Source organism: Cynocephalus volans, chromosome 17 (assembly GCF_027409185.1).
Source record: "Cynocephalus volans isolate mCynVol1 chromosome 17, mCynVol1.pri, whole genome shotgun sequence".
Taxonomy (NCBI): Eukaryota; Metazoa; Chordata; class Mammalia; order Dermoptera; family Cynocephalidae; genus Cynocephalus; species Cynocephalus volans.
The window spans coordinates 1431059-1440383 of NC_084476.1; positions in this window are offsets into that span (position 1 = coordinate 1431059).

Sequence of the window (9325 nt, forward strand, 5' to 3'; positions counted from 1 at the left end):
CCCTTTCGATTTCAGCTTTTGGGGACAGAATATTTAGAGGGACTGAACTTGAGATGTGACTATTACGGCCCAGTGAAGGGCACGATGACTCGGGGACGGGGCAGCTCCTCATTTGGGGAAAGGAGCGGAACCTTCCTCACGTGTGCGAGGGACACTGCTCCCCGTTGCCGCGCGTACGCTGGGACCTGGCACGTGTGTTGGACGTGCCTAAGGAGGCTGGGCCGGGGGCGCTGGGCCACCGAGGGGCGCTCTGTGACCTCTGGTTCTACGTCTGTCCTCTGCTGCCTTCAGTGATAAGGGCTAGACCCTGCGTCCTCTTAGCACCTGGTGTGATGCTGGCAGGGGACACTGTTCTTTTAGCAGTTGGCCTGGAGATGTCATCCTTGACTTATTAATGTGCCACATACATTGGCATTTTCATCGTCTCCCGGGCAGTGCATTTCTGTACAACGCATTAGTTCCACTTGTCCCTCTGAGCTTCTGCTGTTTTGTCACGTGCCCTGACTCCGAACAGGCTCCACTCCGGGCCAGCTGCGTGGCGTGGGTCTGTGCGACGGTGGCCTCCAGCCGTCACCCCCTTCCGACTTCAGACCCTCGGTCCGATCCTGTTCTCCTTCTGGCTGAGGAACATCCTTTAGCGTTTTTTATACCAAGTTTGTTGCTGATGAATTCCTTCCAGTTTTATTTGCCTGGAAAGGTTTCATTTGGTCTTTTTTTCTAAAACGTGACGTCTAGTGAGGTGTACTTGGCGCGGGACGAGGCGGGCAGGGTTGAAGCGCACGCTGTGACGCATTCCGACAGTGTAGACACGTGTAGGCACACCCGACCAGCAGGCCAGCGCCCTGGCCCGCACCCAGCTCTGCTGTCACTGCGGAGGGGTCGGCCTGTGCGCTGCTTTGAAAACGGAATCCTGTGCCGTGTAGCCTGTCACATCTGTTCTCGTACACAGACCCGGCCCTCCCGCCCCCGCCGCAGGCTGCTCTGAGGTCAAGGGACAGCAGTGTCCAGCCCCTGCCCAGGCCGCCCCACTGTGGATAAAGGCCTGCACCCCAAAGTGGGGCCTGGGGCCTAGAAAAGAGAGAGCTGGCTCTAACCGAACCCTCTGCCTCCCACCTGCTCAGCCGATCCGCAGCCAGACCCCTGGGGCTAAGCAGAGTGGCCGTCAGCAGAGTGCGCCCGGGGCAGCCGGGCAGCTTTGACAGGCCCCCCACCTACCTGTGCCTCAGTTTCATCATCTGGACCACCCAGGAGCCCACTGGGAGCCAGGAATGGACCTAATGGAGCAATTGTCTCTGGTCACCCCTGGGTCCCCTGTCCTGGGCCACATCCCACCTAACCCAGGTCCCCTGTACTGAGACACATCCCTCCTCACCTGGGTCCCCTGTCCCAGGGGCCACCTCCTGCCCTCACCCGGGTCCCTTGTCCTGGGCCACCTTCACCCGGGTCCCCTGTTCTAGGCCACCTCCTCTTCCCAGCCTGCTCACAACAGAATTTTTGTCATCCAGGCCATGCCCCTGGCCTCTTCAAGGTGAGGGGCTCCCACCCGTGACCTAGCCTGGAGCAGCGGCCTGTTAGGCAGGCCGGGGGTCCCAGTGCCCTGTCTAGGGGCTGATGCCCTCACCTCAAGTGGGTATCCCCTTCCCTCTTGCTCCCAGAACAGCCAGGCAGGGACGCAGCCCCGAAAGGTGGTCATTCCCCACAGCCCAGCGGAGACAAGGCCTCAGGTTCTGGTGTGGCTGCGCCAGGGACCCCGGGACCTGCTCCTTCTTTTATTTAATTGAGACAAAATTTATGTCACCATTTAAAAATGTATACTTCAGTGATTTTTAGTATATTCAGAGTTGTGCAACCCTGAGCACATCCCTTTAAGAACATTCCGTCACCCCAAAAGGGAACCCCTTACCCACCAGCAGTCACTCCCCTCCGCTCTGGACCTCCCTTTCTGGAGCTTTCACGAAAGTGCGACCGTGCAGCACGCAGTCCTCTGTGTCTGGCTTCTCCCGCTGAGCAGGAGGTTTGGGGGGCCACCCGCTCTTAGCGTGTCAGTGCCTCGTTCCCTTTTCTGGCCAAGTAATATTCAATGGTAGACATGGACCACGTGTTCTGATCTGCTCCTCCCAACCCTGTGTTGGGTTGCTCCATTCTCTTGCTGTTTGAATAAAGCTGTTATGAGCGTGGGTGTACAAGGCTTCTCCATGTTTGATCCCACACTGGTGGTCCCCAGAGGCCCACAAGTCCCCAGGACACTTCCCAGCCCCCCAGGCCCACACACTCACAGTAGAGATGTTCCAAAGTCAAACAAAAACAGAGACGGTGTATTTACAGAACAGAGCCTGTGTGGTGCATCTGTGTGTGTGTGTATCTGTGTGTATGTCTGTGCACGCATGTGTGTGCATGTGTCTGTGCATGCATGTGCATGCGTGTGCATGTGTGTACAAGCAGGAGAGTGCAGGCCTGGACAGAGGAAGCGGAGACAAAGTTTCAACCTCCCTCCCTCAGCCTGGCCAGCTGGGCAGCTTCCTCACCTGGAGGGGTGGGGCTGGCCTGTCCCTCCCAGCGGTTCTGCACCTGTCCAGGCCTCTCTGCCTACAGGCTGTCCCCATGGTGGCCTAAGCCCATGTTCCCTCCCTCTCCAGGCTCCCTTGGCCCCTCAGCAGCCCCTCCTGGCCCTGCTGCCTCTGGCCATCCAGACTTATCCCCACCATCAGTGGTCAAGGCCCCAGCAGGCTCAGATACAGACATGGAGTCCCAAAGGGTCCTGAGACCCTGCACCCAGACCTTAGGCCTGGCCAGGCTGTCCCTCGCTGGTGGGGGTGGGGCTGCTCTCCTTTGAACAATCCACCCAGGCGCCATGGAGGGCTTCTCTCCGCAGGCTGGTCAGCTCTGCCACCCTGATGCCCTGCCATGGACATGGCCACAGCCAGGCCAGGCAGGCAACCCTGGGTCAGAGTCCTGCCAGCAGAGGGTGCAGTCCGTGGCCCTACCCATGTCTGTCCCTGCCTGTCCCATACTGGCTGCACTTTCTTCTGCAGGGAGGACCTATTCGAGAGAAAGGGGGCCGAACCTGCTCCGGTGGGGTTGGGGCCCAAGCAGGGCATGACCTCAAGGGGTGGTCTTCCTGACTTTAGGTCAGAGCAAAGGTGGCCCAAGACAGGTGACCCAGGGGTCTTCATGCCTGGACAGGCTCAGGTGAAGCTGACCTGAGCAGCTGGGCACCCAGTGCAACCTCTGTGTCCTGGGCTTGGCTGGACCCCAACTCCTTGGTCCCAGGGTTTCTGGTTGTCAAAGGGCACAAAGGGGCTTCGGGGTCCACTGACTCATCCTGGGACATGCACCTGGCAGCAGCCCTGTCCCCGCTCTCTCTGGGCCCTGTGTGGGATGTTGTGGGGACAAGAGATGATATCCACACATCAGAGCCTGGTGTAGGTGCCAGCCACCATGGGAGCTGCTCAGGGTGATCCAGGGATGGGGGTCAAGAGGGCTGGCTAGGCCAGGACCCACAGGCCTTCGGTGGCAGGGGAAACATGGTCCTGACGGTCTGGAGGGACAGCGGCGTGCTTGGGCTGATCTGGAAGGTGGAGTGGACGGTCACGCAGGGGAAAGCTGTGGCAACACTCTGGTTAGGGGGGCTGGCTGTGCTGACTCTACATGGCTCTCTCTTGACTTTGGACCACGTCAAGCTTGGAGTGGCCTGACCCTCACGCTGAGTCGAGAACCCTGAACCTGCCCTGCCTGGTGCCAGCTCTGCATGGCCCCTCACAACCCTTCCCATCTCCTTCCCGAGGACTCGCATGGGGGGGGGGGGGTTCTCCAGGCAGGAAGGGATGGCACATGGAGGTGGGTGAGGGGAGAAGAGGGCGATCCTGGGCTCCTTCCAGTGCAGGGAAGGCCCCAGGGCTCGTGGCTGGAGAGAGCTGTATCACCCCGGGAAAGAAGGGGCAGGGGGAGGCTGGGGTCGCTGAGCCTGAGACAGAGAGGGCTGCATGGAGGGGCCACCTGACCCCGACGAGGGAGATAGACGTTTCCACAATGCATCTGGGGGAGCCAAATGGGCCCATAGGAACGCAGGGCTGCTCCTGCCAGGGCAATGGAGCAGACAGAGGGCAGTCAGGGCCCTGGATCCAGCCAGGCCTGAAGCCCGCCCTCCCCATGCTCTGCAGTTGTGGGAACTGGGAAGGAAAACAGCCCTGGTCAGCACCTCCTGTCTTCCCTGTCCAGAGGCTGGTGCTGGCCCCACAGCAGTGGCTGGCACAGAGGGGAGGGGATTTCCCCAGGCTTTGCACAGGGATAGCACCAGGATGGTAGAGGGTACAGCCTTGGCCCTGGGGCTTAGCGCCATGTGGTGCTAACCTTGGGCATCTTACTTTCTGCCTGTGTCTGTATGCCCTGTGGGGGAAGGATGCCCTGAGGCTGGCTGCCAAGAGGCCAGCCGGTCTTCCTGAAACTCGGTTTCCCCATCTGTGCAGAGGGACTGAAGAGGACTCCCCTAGCAGGGCTGTGCAGGGTTAAGAGGGAGAAGGTGGCCTGTGACGTCTCACTAACATTGTCAGGGGCAGGGTCAAGCTGAGCCTCTTCAGGCCCCTCCTCTCTTCTCAGCTGTCCTGTACAAGGATCCCATGTAGGGGCCGTTCTCTACCTCAGCCAGACATTAGGTGAGGGCTGCAAGGTGAGCCCTGCCCACAAGGAACACTGGGGGCCAGCAGGAGAGGCAAGGGGGAGAGGGGAGGCCACTGCTCTGGGACCCCTGTGTATAAACCACCTAGTAACTGGCCCACCCCAGGGCAGAGTAGGCCATCCTTGGCACATTCAGGAAGGACCAGCCAACCACAAGTTCCTTTGCCAAAAGGCAGAAGCACTTTCACTGCCAGCCTCCCCAGGGTCACCTCCAGCAAGATGCCAGGACACGACCCAGGACTTTTGACCCCTAGATCTATGTCCTCACCACCACACTGTTCAGAACTTCCCACATACACCCTCAGACCTAACACAACACACTGCCTTTAGCCTGAGCCTCCTCATCCAGGGTACAAGAGCAAAAAAGCTCCTGTATAAAAGAACACCATCCGTCCACCCACCCACCCATCCATACATCCGTCCACACATCCATCTACCCACTCACCCAACCATCTAACCATCCACCCATCCATCCATCCATCCGTCCACCAACCCATCCATCCATCCACCCATCCACACATCCATCTCCCCACCCACCAACCATCTAACCATCCACCCATCCATCCATCCATCCATCCACACATCCATCTACCCACTCACCCAACCATCTAACCATCCACCCATCCATCCATACATCTGTCCACCCACCCATCCATCCATCCACCCATCCACACATCCATCTCCCCACCCACCAACCATCTAACCATCCACCCATCCATCCATACATCCGTCCACCCACCCATCCATCCATCCACCCATCCACACATCCATCTCCCCACCCACCAACCATCTAACCATCCACCCATCCATCCATCCATCTGTCCACCCATCTATCCACCCATCCATCCATCTAACCACCACTCATCCATCCACCCACCCAAGCATTCAGCAGATAGGCGTTCGCAGCCTTCTCTGCGAGGCGCCATCTTGGAATCTGGGACAGAGTGGTGGAGGAAGCCCATCTGGCCTGCCCTTGTGGAGCCTGTGTGTTGGGGAGTCAGACACACAACAGAAAGTCGCACTGTGGCTGCAACAGGCACCACATGAGGTGTCATTTGAGTCTATAATGGGGGCCAATCTCATTGGGGTCATCGGGGGGTCTTCCAGTCTGTCTGCGGTCCCTGGCCCAGCCTCCCATCCCAGAATCTGCTTGGTTCCTGCACAACCTGCCCAGTGAAAGTGTGCGCGGACCATGGTCCATCACCCAGCGGGGTGCGGGGAAGGTCTGCCTTCAGCGGGGTTGCGGACAGGCCCCCACCCAGGGCCGCCTTCCTGAGCGGCAGGCTGTTCCAGGAGGGTGGAGGTTAAGCACCGAGGCGGGTCTCTCTGGCTGCTCCTTGCTCTCCAGTGAGGATGGAGGCCCGGGAGCCAGCTCCATGGCCGCCCTGAGCCGTGACCTGCTCCACCCTGCCTGGAGCATGGTGGGGGCTGAGATGGGCCAGATCTGGGAGGGCAGAGAAGCCGATTGCTGCTGCCGCCAAGCAGGGTGGACGTCACAGCGAAGCTGCCTTGCAGATGTGCACAGTCGGGGGGGGGCAGTGCTCAGGCTGGGGTTGGGCGTCAGGGGCCACGGCCTTGGACCTTCTGCAACTTTGTTTCTGAACAGTCTCCCTACACCTGGTGGGGACAGGTCTGGGGCTGCCTGTCCCCAGCCCCCCAGTCCCCTCATGTTCTGGAGCCCTGGCTAACCCAGCTGAGCTCGCATGTCCAGCCTGGCCAGCCACTCCCTGGACGCCGCAGGCTGAGTGCGTGAGGGTGTGGCCTGGCCCAGCTGCCCCCGTCCAGGCAGCCCTGGAGCTCTGGTGGAGGTGGGGTCCAAGGAGGAGGGACGGAGGGGCCTAGTCCTGGGAACAACCTTGAACATCCCACAGTGATGTGCAAAGACACTCACCCACACTGGGACACACTCACACACACTGACACACATACGCCAGAAAGAACTGGGGCAAGCTGCTGCCTGGGGGTTGGGGGACTGTCACAGGGATGCCCAGAGAAGGAGCTGTCATGGCCCTGTGGGGTCAATGGGCCCTCTTGCCTTGTGTCCATGCCCACCCCAAGGTCACAGTGGTCACACTTCAGGGTCCTGAGCGTTTATTCATGTGGAGAGCAGAGCAGGATGGAGCTAGAGGCAGGAGGCCGGCCCAGCGGAGGCAGGAGCCACTTCGTCCTTCAACAGGCGCCTGGACGCAGGGACCAGTCTGATCCATGGGAGAGAGTTGGGATGGAGGACGGAGGAGAGAGATGGGGGCAGAGCCCAGGAGTAGGCAAGGGAAGGACACAGAGGCGGGGATGGGTGGGCAGTGTTGGGAGAAGGGACAGGAAGGGGAGGGAGGGACCAGCAGTGGCTCCAGGGGAAGGGGCTGGGGGGGTCAGGAAGGGCTAAGGGACATGGACCCAGGGCACCGCCCTGTCACCAGCCCAGGATGCTCTAGAAGCCCCTGCCCAGCCCTGCCAGTCCCATGGGCCCCCAGACTCACCACAGACCCAGGCGCTGTGAACGTGCAGGTGAACGTGCAGGTGTGTGCACACGTGAGCGTGCATGTGTACGTGGGTGCATGCGTGTGAGCTTGCCCATATGTGTGTGCACACAAATGTGTGTGAGTGTGTCATAATGCACATAAGGAACAGAGGAAGCAACTGGAAATGCTCCTGGGGCAGGAGGGCTCCCTCCATGAGGACAGTGAGGTCTGGGACAGAGCCCAGCCCAGAAGCCCCTCGGCAGTTGGGCTGGGGCTCTCTGAGTGGCCAGGATGGGACTCCTGCCCAGGACAGGGGACCCGGGGGTGTGGAGGAGGCGGCCCAGGACAGGGGACCCAAGGGTGCGGAGGAGGTGGCATGTGGCGTGGGGAGAGGGCAGAGACCAAGGAGCCATGAGACCCTCCAGTTCTGGCTCAGGCTTAGCTCCGTGAGGAGGCACTTAGCCAGGACACACGGATCCTGCATCTCAGCTGTGCCCACTCCCCGCCACAGGATGACCTTGGGCTTGTGAGGCCGAGAGGAGGCGCCCACACTCCATCCAGGCCCCAGCCCATCCCCACGTCCCATTGTCCACTGCCCGTGAGCCCTATTACCAGTAAAATCCGGGAAGACGATGTTGTCCTCTGAGAGGCCCTGGGCTCTGCCCAGGCAGACGAACTTGTCCAGCGACCCGGGAGGGAGCTTCCAGTTTCTGCCTGAGGCCAGGAGCACAGAGCAGCTCTCAACACCTGGCCTGGGTGGGTGTGCCAGTAAGCAGCTGCCCCCCACAGTCACCCCAAGTTGGGGCAGGGAGGCGGGGTCTGGCCCCAGGCATAGGGAGCACCGGCCCCCTGCAGGGTCATGCATGAGGCCACCGGGCAAGGCAGGGGCTCACCCAGCAGGCTGACTCTGAGGACGGTCTGGCTGCCCGTGTGTCTGCGGGAGAGCAGCAGCGCATAGCTGGTGTAGTCGCTGTCTACCACCTGGACCTCCTCGCTGTCCACCCCAGTCCCTGAGGGGGCACAGGCGTCAGGTCCTTCCTGGCCAGCCCCCGCCCCCCCCCCCCACATGCATCTCACCCTTGCCCACGGTGAACTGTCCAGGCTGCGCTGCCGGTATCAGCATGTAAGACCAAGTGTTACAGCGCCGGCCCCTGTGGGAGGAGATGGCAGAGGTGGAAGGCTCCGGAAGCTGGCCCGGCCCACCCCAAAGTAGCCCCTAATGAGAATTCAGCCATTCATCTGGGGGGACCCATGCAGGAGCAGCCAGAGCCGTGAGCAGGGCCTGCTCCAGGCCCTGCAGATGAAGACCAGAGCCTTTGCCCCCACCCCAGGCTGGGAGGGGTGGTCCTCAGGCCTAGGCCCCTTCGGGCCACCCTGTGTCCCCCTGGGGGAGCCTCTACCCAGCCCACACCCCAACAATCCTCTTCAGCCTGGAACAGAACCCCAGATCCGCGTAGGTGTGTGGGACAGAAGGCCCTGGGCATTGCTGATCGTGGCAGGAGCTGAGCCAATGGCGCCGGAGAGGTGACAAGGTGCAGGGGCCAGGCAGGGGCGGCCATTGCAGAGCTGGCTCTGTTGCTCACTCACTAGAACTTAGCCCAGTCCCAGGGGATTCTCAGGGTGAATGTACTTTTCGTGAGAAGTGATAAAGGTTGGCGGGAGAGTAGGCTGCCAGGGGCTTCATGATCCAGCGGTATTTGTCCTGGACCCCGTTCCCCACCCAGTTAATAAACCTCCAGCCCCTAGCCGGGCAAGTGAGGTCCCCCAGGAACCTCAGCCCCCCTGGTAAGGGGGTGTAGGTGTGGCTATACCTGTGCAGGTGACTTCTGGAGCACTCGCCGGGCTCAGGGCAGAGGGCTGGGTGCAGCTCCCAGTCCTCTGAGGCTGGGCCGTCTCCCGCCCTGGGCTTCTAGGCACTACCCTGGTCTGTATGACAAAGCCCCCTTGCTTAAATGTCCTACAGATACTTCACGTTACTTGGAACCAAAGAGCCCTAACCAGAGGTTACCCGGCCCTGCCTTCCCCCTCAAGCAGGGCAGACGAGCCAGGAAGGCGGGGCCTACGGAGGGGTGAAAGGGTGAAGAAGCCTTTGCTGGCATCAGTGTTCTCCAAAGGGGGCTGCCCCGTCCTCCACAGGACTCCCTGGGCTGTCCCTCAAGGGCCACTTCTTCCCACCCAGGGAGGGGGCACTT